The sequence below is a fragment of the Bufo gargarizans genome, chromosome 4 (assembly GCF_014858855.1).
Source record: "Bufo gargarizans isolate SCDJY-AF-19 chromosome 4, ASM1485885v1, whole genome shotgun sequence".
Lineage (NCBI taxonomy): Eukaryota > Metazoa > Chordata > Amphibia > Anura > Bufonidae > Bufo > Bufo gargarizans.
In genome coordinates, this window is record NC_058083.1 from 442,380,665 (window position 1) to 442,393,914 (window position 13,250).

The 13,250-nt window shown below is 44.9% G+C and overlaps 1 protein-coding gene across 2 annotated transcripts in view; it reads right to left on the reverse strand.

Moving 5' to 3' along the window:
* Positions 1 to 13,250, reverse strand: part of TFB1M (transcription factor B1, mitochondrial) — a 191,710-nt gene that overhangs the window by 164,994 nt on the left and 13,466 nt on the right. The window lies entirely within an intron of this gene.

Consider the following 13,250-nt stretch of genomic DNA (forward strand, 5'->3'; position numbering starts at 1 on the left):
CCAAGGTAAAATGATGTTAAGAGACTTCACCACAGAGACGTCTGATGGGGATGATCTGGTTCCCACAGAGAAAAAGGACCTGTGGACAGGTTGGAAGAAGTCTTTCGAAGCTTTGACCAGCCTTCACGTGACATGACCCTATGCTTCCGTGCCATCAATTGAAGTCAAGATGCAAAGACTGTATATCTTCTGTCACGCTTTAGTCAAGGTGATTGCGGCCGTAGCATACCTAAAGACCATAGATGTCAAAGAACACACTCCGCAAACACACAATTCCCAGACTGGAGCTCTGCACTGCTGTGCTTGCAGTGGAGTTTGCTGAACTTATAACATCAGGAATGAACCTCGAAATCGAAAAAGTCGAGTTTTATACGGACAGCAAGTAAGTCCTAGGATATATCTGCTACAAAACCAGATGTTTTTACGTCTATGTCAGCAATCGGGTGCTAAGGATCAGGAGATCCACTTGTCTTAAACAGTGGCACTACGTGCCTATACAGCATAATCCTGCGACTAGATCCATCACACCAAGCCACCTTAAGGACAGAACATGGTTTAGGGGTCCTGCATTCCTGTACCGTTCAAAGCCTTGCAGTATCCGACACGTTTGAATTGGTAGACCCAGATGCCGATGAAGAAATCCGACCTGAAGTATCTGTTCCACGTATGGTGACTTCAGACCACCAACTCAAATCCCATAGTTTCAACAGGTTCTCCACCTGGATATTGTTAGTTTGTGGTTTAGCCTGTGTAGTTCATATAGCTCATTCTTACAAGTCGACATTAACTGTGAGCCAGAAGCCCTGCAAAGGGTAGAATCACTGCAAACACGCCTTTAACGCTCCCAATATGGAAAGGTTCAAATGCATAATAATTTGCACAATACAACACGAATGTTATGCTAAAGAAATAGACTACCTCAGCAAAGACCAAGCAGTCTCTAAAGATAGCACTTTGAAAAGGCTCGATCCCACCATTGACCAAAATGGGTTGCTAAGAATGAAGGTTCTAGTAGTGGCGTCTGTTGACGCCAGACGGAAAGTGTTCTGCCCAGCAGGGTTAGAGAATCATTACAGATCACGCATGCCTCAGTCTTGGCATTCCTGAAGTGTTTAATGTGGTTATAGCACCATCTAGCGGTGTTAAGTTGTATTACACTTCGTTTTCTTTCAGGGATATTGGGTGTTGCAGAGCTGTTCAGCTAGTTGCAATTGTTACTCAGGGATTTGTTATTACTGTTAGCTAGCCAGGCAATCTTATGTACAGGCAGACATTTTACTATGTGCTTCAGTGTAAATGTAATATTATAGTACATGCTATTCTTAATACTATGTTATTTACAAAACATGTTATTTGTATTCTTGTAGTTTTACCAAACAATCCTGTTTTACCAATCAATCAATTGTATATAATCAATCACATATGTACGATGACCTGTTGACCAATAAACAAGTTCGACTACAAAGAACAGTCCTCTTATTTGGAAGACAGGAATCATTTATGCTGAATGTCAGTCTGCACAGTGAATGTACAGTCGTGGCCAAAAGTTTTGAGAATTACATAAATATTGAAAATTGGAAAAGTTGCTGCTTAAGTTTTTATAATAGCAATTTGCATATAATCCAGAATGTTATGAAGAGTGATCAGATGAATTGCATAGTCCTTCTTTGCCATGAAAATTAACTTAATCCCAAAAAAAACATTCCACTGCATTTCATTGCTATCATTAAAGGACCTGCTGAGATCATTTCAGTAATCGTCTTGTTAACTCAGGTGAGAATGTTGACGAGCACAAGGCTGGAAATCATTATGTCAGTCTGATTGGGTTAAAATGGCAGACTTGACCTGTTAAAAGGAGGGTGATGATTGAAATCTTTGTTCTTCCATTGTTAACCATGGTGACCTGCAAAGAAACACGTGCAGCCATCATTGCGTTCCATAAAAATGGCTTCACAGGCAAGGATATTGTGGTTACTAAGATTGCACCTCAATCAACAATTTATAGGATCATCAAGAACTTCAAGGAAAGAGGTTCAATTCTTGTTAAGAAGGCTTCAGGGCGTCCAAGAAAGTCCAGCAAGCGCCAGGATCGTCTCCTAAAGAGGGGATTCAGCTGCGGGAACGGAGTGCCAAAAGTGCAGAGCTTGCTCAGGAATGGCAACAGGCAGGTGTGAGCGCATCTGCCCGCACAGTGAGGCGAAGACTTTTGGAAGATGGCCTGGTGTCAAGAAGGGCAGCAAAGAAGCCACTTCTCTCAAAAAAAACATCAGGTTGATCTTCTGCAGAAAATATGGTGAATGGACTGCTGAGGACTGGGGCAAAGTCATATTCTCAGATGAAGCCTCTTTCCGATTGTTTGGGGCATCAGGAAAAAGGCTTGTCCGGAGAAGAAAAGGTGAGCGCTACCATCAGTCCTGTGCAGGGTGGATAAAAAGCAAAGATTTTTTTTATTTAAATCAGATTTTTTTTTATTTAGGCCTCTTTCACACTTGCGTTGTCCGGATCCGGCGTGTACTCCACTTGCCGGAGGTACACGCCGGATCCGGAAAAACGCAAGTGTACTGAAAGCATTTGAAGACGGATCCGTCTTCAAAATGCTTTCAGTGTTACTATGGCAGCCAGGACGCTATTAAAGTCCTGGTTGCCATAGTAAGAGCGGAGAGCGGCATACTTACAGTCCGCGCGGCTCCCCGGGCGCTGCACAATGACGTCAGAGCGCCCCATGCGCATGGATGACGTGCCATGCGATCACGCCAGGGGCGCCCTGACGTCACTCTGGAGCGCCCCGGGAGCCGCACGGACGGTAAGTATGCTGCTCCCCCGCTCCCCACTACACTTTACCATGGCTGCCAGGACTTTAGCGTCCCGGCAACCATGGTAACCATTCAGAAAAAGCTAAACGTCGGATCCGGCAATGCGCCGAAACGACGTCCGGCCTTGCGGCAAGTTTTCAGGATTTTTGGCTGGAGCAAAAAGCGCAGCATGCTGCGGTATTTTCTCCGGCCAAAAAAAGTTCCGGTCCGGAACTGAAGACATCCTGATGCATCCTGAACAGATTTCACTCCATTCAGAATGCATTAGGATAATCCTGATCAGGATTCTTCCGGCATAGAGCCCCGACGACGGAACTCTATGTCGGAAGACAAGAACGCAAGTGTGAAAGAGCCCTAAAATCGGATTTTTTTTATTGAAATCAGATTTTTTTATATAAAATGCTTTTTGTGGAAAATATATTACCATCCAAAGGTTATTTCATTATGAAATAAAGATTACTTTTTTAATTATGTAGAATAAGGCTGTTTATGTTTAATTTTTTGTTAAATTCCATTAATCCATTCACAATGTCATGCCTACAAGATACAAGATATTATCACAGATGCTTGGTTTAATTTTGGAGTTCTCAAAACTGAATAACATGAAGAGTTAAGAGAAAGATCTCAATCCTAACTTCTGCAAACCTATAAATACAGAATAAACCCCTTCAGTGCTAAGTTTAAAGTTCAGTGAATAGAATATAAACAATATTTTTCTGATTGTTTGGAGTGGAATAGATCTCCACAAGAAGAAAGTGAAACTAAGTGTAAGGAGTAAAAGGCAAGCAGACATGGAGTACTACAAAATGAAAGTGAAACTTTCTGAGCACAGTACTGCACAGCCACAGACAGACAAGTCTTTGGATCTTTTAGTGTGCATGACCTAAGGTTTATCACATTCTTTCCTTGGAGCAAAAAAACTATAATGGCAGCAGGACATAAAAGAGACCCAGTTTGGCAATATTTTAATGAAGATCCTTTACCTATCGGTAAGGCAGGCATGCGTGCAAAATGCATACACTGCAACAAACATGGATGCTTAAGCAAATAACATGCTGTAATGTTATTGTTTCAGTTGAATAAATCCTATTTAAATTGTTATTATTAAGGTAATTATTATTTTTCTCCTCCCTAAGTACAACAGAAAAATTGTCCAAATATGAATCTTTATGTAAAAAACTATGATTTAAATCAAGCCTTACTGACTAGTGATTTAAATCATGATTTAAATCGGTTTGATTTAAATAAAATCCACCCTCGTCCTGTGTCATGCCAACAGTAAAGCATCCTGAGACCATTCATGTATGGGGTTGCTTCTCATCCAAGGGAGTGGGCTCACTCACAATTTTGCCCCAAAACACAGCCATGAATAAAGAATGGTACCAAAACACCCTCCAACAGCAACTGCTTCCAACAATCCAACAACAGTTTGGTGAAGAACAATGCATTTTCCAGCACGATGGAGCACCGTGCCATAAGGCAAAAGTGATAACTAAGTGGCTCGGGGACCAAAACGTTGACATTTTGGGTCCAGGGCCTGGAAACTCTCCAGATCTTAATCCCGTTGAGAACTTGTGGTCAATCCTCAAAAGGCGGGTGGACAAACATAAACCCACTAATTCTGACAAACTCCAAGAAGTGATTATGAAAGAATGGGTTGCTATCAGTCAGGAATTGGCCCAGAAGTTGATTGAGAGCATGCCCAGTCGAATTGCAGAGGTCCTGAAAAAGAAGGGCCAACACTGCGAATACTGACTCTTTGCATAAATGTTGATAAATGTAATTGTCGATAAAAGCCTTTGAAATGTATGAAGTGCGTGTAATTATATTTCACTACATCACAGAAACAACTGAAACAAAGATCTAAAAGCAGTTTATAGCAGCAAACTTTGCGGGAAAAAAATATTTCTGTCACTCTCAAAACTTTTGGCCACAAATGTATATGAACACAGAACAAATGTTGTCACATAAACAGTTAATAGTCTGCCTCAGGTCTAGTTCACACTTTAGTGATTTGGTCAGTGTTTCATCAATGATTTCCATCAGTGACTGTGAGCCAAAACCAGGTGCGGGACAAACTTATCTCTGTGTAGGCTATTAAAATTATTTCAGAATTCAGCCATTTAAAGGGAACCTGTCACCATGATTTAGCGCATAGAGCTGGGGACATGGGCTGCTAGATGGCCACTAGCACATCTGCAGTACCCAGGTCCCATAGCTCTCTGCGCTTTTATGGTGTTAAAATACCGTTTTTAGTGATATGCAAATTACCTCCTATGTGTCCTGTAGCCGGAGATGAGTCCAGCGGAAGGGAGCCCAGCACCGCCCCGCGTCCGCCGAATCTCCTCCTTGCCTGCTGACGTCATAGAGCTGCAGTGCCGAAATCTCGCGATGCGCGAGCTAGCGCATGCGCAGTCTCGGCATCATGTTCATTCCCTGTACTGGAATCAGCACAGGGAACGAACTACGCATGCGCTAGCTCGCGCATCGCGAGATTTCGGCACTTCAGCTCTATGACGTCAGCAGGCAAGGAGGAGATTCGGCGGACGCGGGGCGGTGCTGGGCTCCCTTCCGCTGGACTCATCTCCGGCTACAGGACACATAGGAGGTAATTTGCATATCACTAAAAACGGTATTTTAACACCATAAAAGCGCAGAGAGCTATGGGACCTGGGTACTGCAGATGTGCTAGTGGCCATCTAGCAGCCCATGTCCCCAGCTCTATGCGCTAAATCATGGTGACAGGTTTCCTTTAAAGAAGTTGTGCAATTGATTTCCCTCCCGAGGTCCCTGACAATGTAATGCCTACAAGACATATTTTAACTTTTATCTTTGCTGACAAGCTTTTTAACCACTTCAACCCTGCTAGCTGAAACCCCCTTAATGACCAGGCCACTTTTTACACTTCTGCACTACACTACTTTCACCGTTTATTGCTCCGTCATGCAACTTACCAACAAAATGAATTTTACATCCTTTTCTTCTCACTAATAGAGCTTTCATTTGGTGGTATTTCATTGCTGCTGACATTTTTACTTTTTTTGTTATTAATCGAAATTTAACGATTTTTTTGCAAAAAAATGACATTTTTCACTTTCAGTTGTAAAATTTTGCAAGAAAAACGACATCCATATATAAATGTTTCGCTAAATTTATTGTTATACATGTCTTTGATAAAAAAAATAATGTTTGGGTAAAAGTTATAGCGTTTACAAACTATGGTACAAAAAAAGCCGGAATTAGACTTACCGGTAATTCATTTTCCACGAATCCACCATGACGGCCCAGAGAGATTGACCCCTGACCTCTGTAGGGGCAGGAACAGAGATAGGTTTAAAAGGACCCCTCCCACCACCATTCACCAGTGAGTTCCAGATTATAGTGCCACAATCACCAGTTAATGAGTGAAAAATCACAAAGTGTTTTTTTTTTTTTTCTCCTTTTTTTTTTGGGTATTAAGTTCATACCAAATTTTGGAGTAAAATGTATTTTCAGGGTGGGATATCATGCCGTCATGGTGGATTCGTGGAAAATGAATTACCGGTAAGTCTAATTCCGGCTTTCCACTTCACCACCATGACGGCCCAGAGAGACATAACAAATTATATACGTCTTAGGGTGGGGCAACGGCCTGAAGGACCTTGCGACCAAAAGCCAGGTCAGAGGACCTGGATAAGTCAAGTCTGTAATGTTTAGTGAAGGTATTTACACTAGACCAGGTTGCAGCCCGGCATATTTGGTCTAGGGAAGCTCCTGCTCTTTCAGCAAAAGAGGCCGACATGGCTCTCGTAGAGTGAGCCCGAATGACCTCTGGACAACTGATGCCCTCAATCCTGTAGCAGTCTGTAATAGTCTGTTTTACCCATCGGGCAATGGTAGATCTGGAAGCTGCCTTCCCCTTATTTTTACCACCAAATAGCACTAGTAAGTTGTCCACCTTCCTCAGGTTTCTAGTGACCTCTAGGTACTTTAGCACTGTTCGTTTAACGTCCAGGGTATGGAAGCGTTCTTCTCCAGAATTCTTAGGGTTTTCACAGAAGGAGGGAAGAATGATCTCCTGGTTCCTATGGAAGTTGGTTACTACTTTTGGTAAAAACGTCGGGTCTAGCCTCAAGGTGACACGGTCGTCCTGAATAGTGAGGTATGGTTGTCTTATTGACAATGCCTGGATCTCGCTCAATCTTTTTGCTGATGTTATAGCAATAAGAAAAGCCGCCTTCTGGGAAAGATGCTTCAGAGAACTTGAGTCCAGGGGTTCGTAAGGCAGACCTGTGAGTCCGTTAAGGACGGTGTTTAAGTCCCAGGTAGGCACCTTTGATTTGAGAGAAGGTCTTAGTCTGGCTGCAGATCTCAGGAATCTTTGGATCCATCTATGGTTGGCTAGTTCAGAATCAAAATATGCACTAAGTGCTGAGACCTGGACTCTAAGGGTAGAAGGACTTAACCCCGACTCTAGGCCGTTCTGCAGGAAATCCAAAATCTTCAGTATATTCGGTCTGGTTTGATCTGGGGCTTTGTCGCCCGACCAGGTGCAGAACCTCTTCCAGATTTTTAAATAAATGGCGTTTGTCACCTTCTTTCTGCTGGCTTTTAAGGTAGAAATAACCCCCTCAGAGAGACCTCTACGTCTTAGAAGGTTGGACTCAGGATCCAAGCCGAGAGACTGAAGATTTCCGGATGGGGATGGAGAACCGGCCCCTGGATCAGGATATCCTTCCTCCTTGGGAGAATAAAAGCTTCCTGAGAGGAGAGTTTGGTTAGTATCGAGAACCAGCTCCTCTTGGGCCAGTACAGAGTGACCAAGATTACTCTGGCTCTGTCCCTGATGATCTTCTGGAGGACTTTTGGGATTAATGGGAACGGAGGGAAGGCATATGCAATGTCCCAGTTCCAGTGTAGGGAGAAGGCGTCGATCGCTAGGGGCCTGTCCCTTGGGTTTAGGGAGCAAAAGGTTGATACCTTTGCGTTTATTCTTGTAGCAAATAGGTCTACCAGAGGGAGGCCCCACCTCTGGACAATCAGATTGAAGACGTCCCTGTTTAAAGACCATTCCCCCTGGTCTATGGTAGTCCTGCTGAGGAAGTCTGCTGCACAGTTTAGGCTTCCTTTTAAATGAATTTCAGATATTGACTTTACGTTCTTTTCCCCCCAGAGGAATATCTTTTTGGACAGACCTTCTAGCTTCTGAGATCGTGTGCCCCCCTGATGTTTGAGGTAGGACACGGTCGTTACATTGTCTGAATAGACCTTTATATGTTGGTTTATTAAATTTTTGAGCGGCTACCTGTATTGTCTCCCAAACTGCCCTGAACTCCCTGTAGTTTGAAGACTGGGCTGCAATACTTTGAGGCCAGTCTCCCTGGTAGAGGTCGGAAGCAATTTTTGCACCCCACCCCTTTACGCTGGCATCGGTATGGATAAGCACTGCTGGGGTTCTGAACCAGGCCATGCCCTTCGTTAAGTTTTTTGTTTGAAGCCACCACCATACTGTGGATTTTATGTGGCCCGGAATCAGGATTTTCTTGTCCAAAGAGGATAGGTTCCTGTCCCACATCCTGAGAAGCCAGGACTGGAGGGTTCTGTAATGGGCTTGGCACCAAGGGACTGCTACTATGCAGGCTGTCATCTGACCTAAGAGACTCATCGCTTCTCTGCACGAGAAGGATCGACGTCCTAGGAAGGCTCTGATAGCCGACTGCAGGTTCTGGATTCTTTCTGCTGGGAGAAAGGTTGTTAGTTTTTCTGAATCTAACAGGACCCCCAGGAATTTTACCCTGGTATTTGGAACTAGGGATGACTTTTTTAGGTTTATCACCCACCCCAGAGATGTCAGAAGGGAGCAGAAGATGTCTCGGTCTGCTATGGACTGATCCGCAGAGTTGGAAATTAGTAGAAAATCGTCTAAATACGGGACGACCGTCACCCCCTGAGGTCTCAGGGAGGCGACCATCTCCACCACCAGTTTCGTGAAAATCCTTGGGGCTGAGGCCAGCCCAAAGGGGAGAGCCACGAACTGGAAGTGGTGAACAGACCCTCTGTGATCCCTTATTGCGAATCGCAGGAATCTTTGAGACTGGAGGTGAATAGGAACATGATAGTATGCGTCCTTTAAGTCGATTGTACAGAGGGACGCATTTTTTTGAATTAAAGGAATGGTGGAATTTAGGGATTCCATCTTGAATTTTTTGTAGGTAACGAATTTGTTTAGCCTTTTGAGGTTTATGATCATACGGAAGGAACCCCCGGGTTTCTTTACCAAGAAAAGGCTGGAGTAGAAACCCTGCCCCCGCTGAAGCTCGGGAACGGGAATCACCACTCCTAAGTCCCGGAGATTCTGAACCTCCTTCCAGATCTGGCTGAGCTGACAAGGAGATGGGTGGTGAGAAACCAGAAACACATTTGGAGGGGGGGAAGATAACTCTATCCTGTAACCGATTCTGACAAGATTTTGAGCCCAGGGGCTAGAAGAAGTCTGTTGCCACTGAGCAAAAAACTGGGATAGTCTTCCCCCTATCCTGGCGTCACTGCTTCTCACCTCCTTTGTTTTGGGGATTAAGGAGGAAACCTCTACCCCTCCCCCCTTTTGGGTAACTCCAACGTCCGGTTTTACCCCTGCCACGAAAGGAGCTGTTCTGGGAAAATTGACCACGAAAGGAGGTTTTCCTTTTAGCGGTCTTCTCTTCAGGGAACCCCTTTTTTTTATCTGTAGCCTTCTCAAGGATCCTGTCCAGAACAGGACCGAACACGTATTCCCCTGAGAAGGCTATAGAACATAACTTCATCTTGGAAGAGATATCCCCCGACCAAGATTTCATCCAAAGTGCCCGTCGGGCAGCATTGGACAAAGCGGCGTCCTTGGCTGAGAACCTAATCGTTTCTGCGGAGGCATCCGCCAGAAAACCTGTGGCAGATTTTAGTAGGGGAATAGTGTTGAGTATCTGGTCCCTAGATGTCCTGTTAACTAGATGATTTTCTAGTTCATTCAGCCATAGGTACATAGACCTGGCGACTGAAGTAGCGGCTATGTTAGTCCTGACGCTAAACATTGCTGCCTCCCAAGACTTTTTTAACAGACTGTCGGCCTTCCTTTCCATAGTGTCCCTTAACTGACAGGAATCCTCAAATGGAAGTGAGTTTTTTTTTATTAACCTTGGCCACCTGGATGTCAATTCTAGGAACCTCAAAGATCTTAGAATCTGACGGGTCAAACACAAGGCGGTTCCTGAACTCTTTGGAAATTCCCAGTTTCTTTTCAGGATGGGCCCATTCATCCATCACCATTTCCTTAATGTTTTCATTTATGGGGAAGACCCTGGAGCGTTTGACCCTCAATCCCCCAAACATCTCCTCCTGAATCGTATGGGGTTGCTGGATATCCTCCACCCCCATGGTGTCCCTGACGGCCTTTAAAAGGTCACTCATCTCGCTGGAGGTAAAGAAATATTTCTTAGTGTCCTCAATGATCTCGCCCTCAGATAGGGGTTCCTCGTCCTCTTTTCTAGGGGATGAGGTATTGTCTTCTAAATCCTCTGAGTCAGAAATATCCACCATTCTGGGTCGTTTAGGGGGGCGAGGCCCTCGGATATCCTCGCGGAGGGAGGTCAGGGAAGACTTAACCTCTGCCTGAATCATGGATCTGAACTCCTGCATAATTGAGGGCTGTTCCTCTCTCACTATTTTAGCGATGCAATCCGAGCAAAGTTTTTTTGTATAGCCCTCAGGAAGCCGGACGGAGCACTGGAGGCATCTGGCGGTCTTCTTTAACTTTTTTAAAGGTAGTTTGGCCTAAAGTGAGAGAGGCAGCCCATTAATTTATGCCAGTCAGGTATAGGAGCATAACTTAGTGCAGTATACCCGCAGACCCCCAGGGAGAAGGGACAGTGAATACACAAGGGTGTGCACACATACGGACCCCCCCTGCAACTGTGAAGCTGCCAGCTGCCCAGGTGGGCTACTCACGCAGGGGCGCTCTGAAGCGGTCTGCTCCTTCAGCTGTGGCTCCTTTTGCTGCGGCTCTTTCTCCCTCTCCTGGTCCGACATGTCTGCGAGCAATCGATGCAGAGAACGCCGCGGGAAAGAGTGCTGGGAGCGCTTTATTGAGAGGCCCCGTCTACTTCCGGGTTTCGCCGGCAACCCGGAAGTGACGTCAGACGCACGCGACTATGCAGAGCGTCTTTCCGGTCGGCTCCCCCACAAGGAGGTAGGCGACCTGCGGCAGCTCAGGGCAGGCTTCCCACCCGTAGGGAGCGTGACCCCGGCGTCACCCTGCCAGCTTTGGATTAATCCGCCGGAGAGCAGGGGACGCTTACCTGGATGATGGACCCGTAAGGGAGGCCACAAGGACCGCCGATGCGGTCATCCAGGTACCTTTGAAAATAAAAAATGAGGTCCACTTCACCTCCCTGAAGCCAGAGAGGACTTTTCTCTGTCCTGGCCGCTATAGGGGCAGGAACACACTGGTAAATGGTGGTGGGAGGGGTCCTTTTAAACCTATCTCTGTTCCTGCCCCTACAGAGGTCAGGGGTCAATCTCTCTGGGCCGTCATGGTGGTGAAGTGGAAATGTGAATTTCCGCTTTTTGAAGCAGCTCTGACTTTCTGAGCACCTGTCTTGTTTCCTGAGGTTCTACAATGCCCAGACAGTACAAACACCCCACAAATGACCCCATTTCGGAAAGTAGACACCCTAAGGTATTCACTGATGGGCATAGTGAGTTCATAGAACTTTTTATTTTTTGTCATAAGTTAGCGGAAAATTATGATTTTTTTTTTTTTTCTTACAAAGTCTCATATTCCACTAACTTGTGACAAAAAGTAGTTTGGAATCAAAATCTGTAAAAAATGACCGGTGAAATCCGAAAGGTGCTCTTTGAAATGTGTGCCCCTTTGCCCACCTAGGCTGCAAAAAAGTGTCACACATCTGGTATCGCCGTACTCAGGAGAAGTTGGGGAATGTGTTTTGGGGTGTCATTTTACATATACCCATGCTGGGTGAGAGAAATATCTTGGCAAAAGACAACTTTTCCCATTTTTTTATACAAAGTTGGCATTTGAAGATAACTTGTGACAAAAAATAAAAAATTCTAGAAACTCGCCATGCCCCTCACGGAATACCTTGGGGTGTCTTCTTTCCAAAATGGGGTCACTTGTGGGGTAGTTATACTGCCCTGGCATTCTAGGGGCCCTAATGTGTGGTAAGTAGTTTGAAATCAAAATGTGTAAAAAATGACCTGTGAAATCCTAAAGGTGCTCTTTGGAATGTGTGCCCCTTTGCCCACCTAGGCGGCAAAAAAGTGTCACACATGTGGTATCGCCGTACTCAGGAGAAGTTGGGGAATAACAAGACAACTTTTCCCATTTTTTTTATACAAAGTTTGCATTTGACCAAGATATTTCTCTCACCCAGCATGGGTATATGTAAAATGACACCCCAAAACACATTGCCCAACTTCTCCTGAGTACGGCGATACCACATGTGTGACACTTTTTTGCAGCCTAGATGCGCAAAGCGGCCCAAATTCCTTTTCGGAGGGCATTTTTAGACATTTGGATGCCAGACTTCTCACACTTTCGGGCCCCTAAAATGCCAGGGCAGTATAAATACCCCACATGTGACCCCATTTTGGAAAGAAGACACCCCAAGGTATTCAATGAGGGGCATAGCGAGTTCATAGAATTTATTTTTTTGGCACAAGTTAGCGGAAATTGATAATTTTTTTTGTATTTTCTCACAAGGTCTCTCTTTCCGCTAACTTGGGACAAAAATTTCAATCTTTCATGGACTTAATATGCCCCTCACAGAACACCTTGGGGTGTCTTCTTTCCGAAATGGGGTCACATGTGGGGTATTTATACTGCCCTGGCATTTTATGGGCCCTAAAGCGTGAGAAGAAGTCTGGAATATAAATGTCTAAAAAATGTTATGCATTTGGATTCCGTGAGGGGTATGGTGAGTTCATGTTCATTTTAATTTTTGACGCAAGTTAGTGGATTATGAGACTTTGTAAGAAAAATAAAATTAAAATAAAATATCTATTTCCGCTAACTTGTGCCCAAAAAAATGTCTAAATGGAGCCTTACAGGGGGTGATCAATGACAGGGGGGTGATCAGGGAGTCTGTATGGGGTGATCACCCCCCTGTCATTGATCACCCCCCTGTAAAGCTCCATTGAGACGTCCGTATGTGTTTTGCGGATCCAATCCATGTATCCGTGGATCCGTAAAAATCATACGGACGTCTGAATGGAGCCTTACAGGGGGGTGATCAGGGAATCTATATGGGTGATCACCCCCCTGTAAGGCTCCATTCAGATGTCCGTATGTGTTTTGCGGATCCGATCCATGTATCCGTGGATCCGGAAAAATCATACGGACGTCTGAATGGATCCTTACAGGGGGGTGATCAATGACAGGGGGGTGATCAATGACAGGGGGGTGAT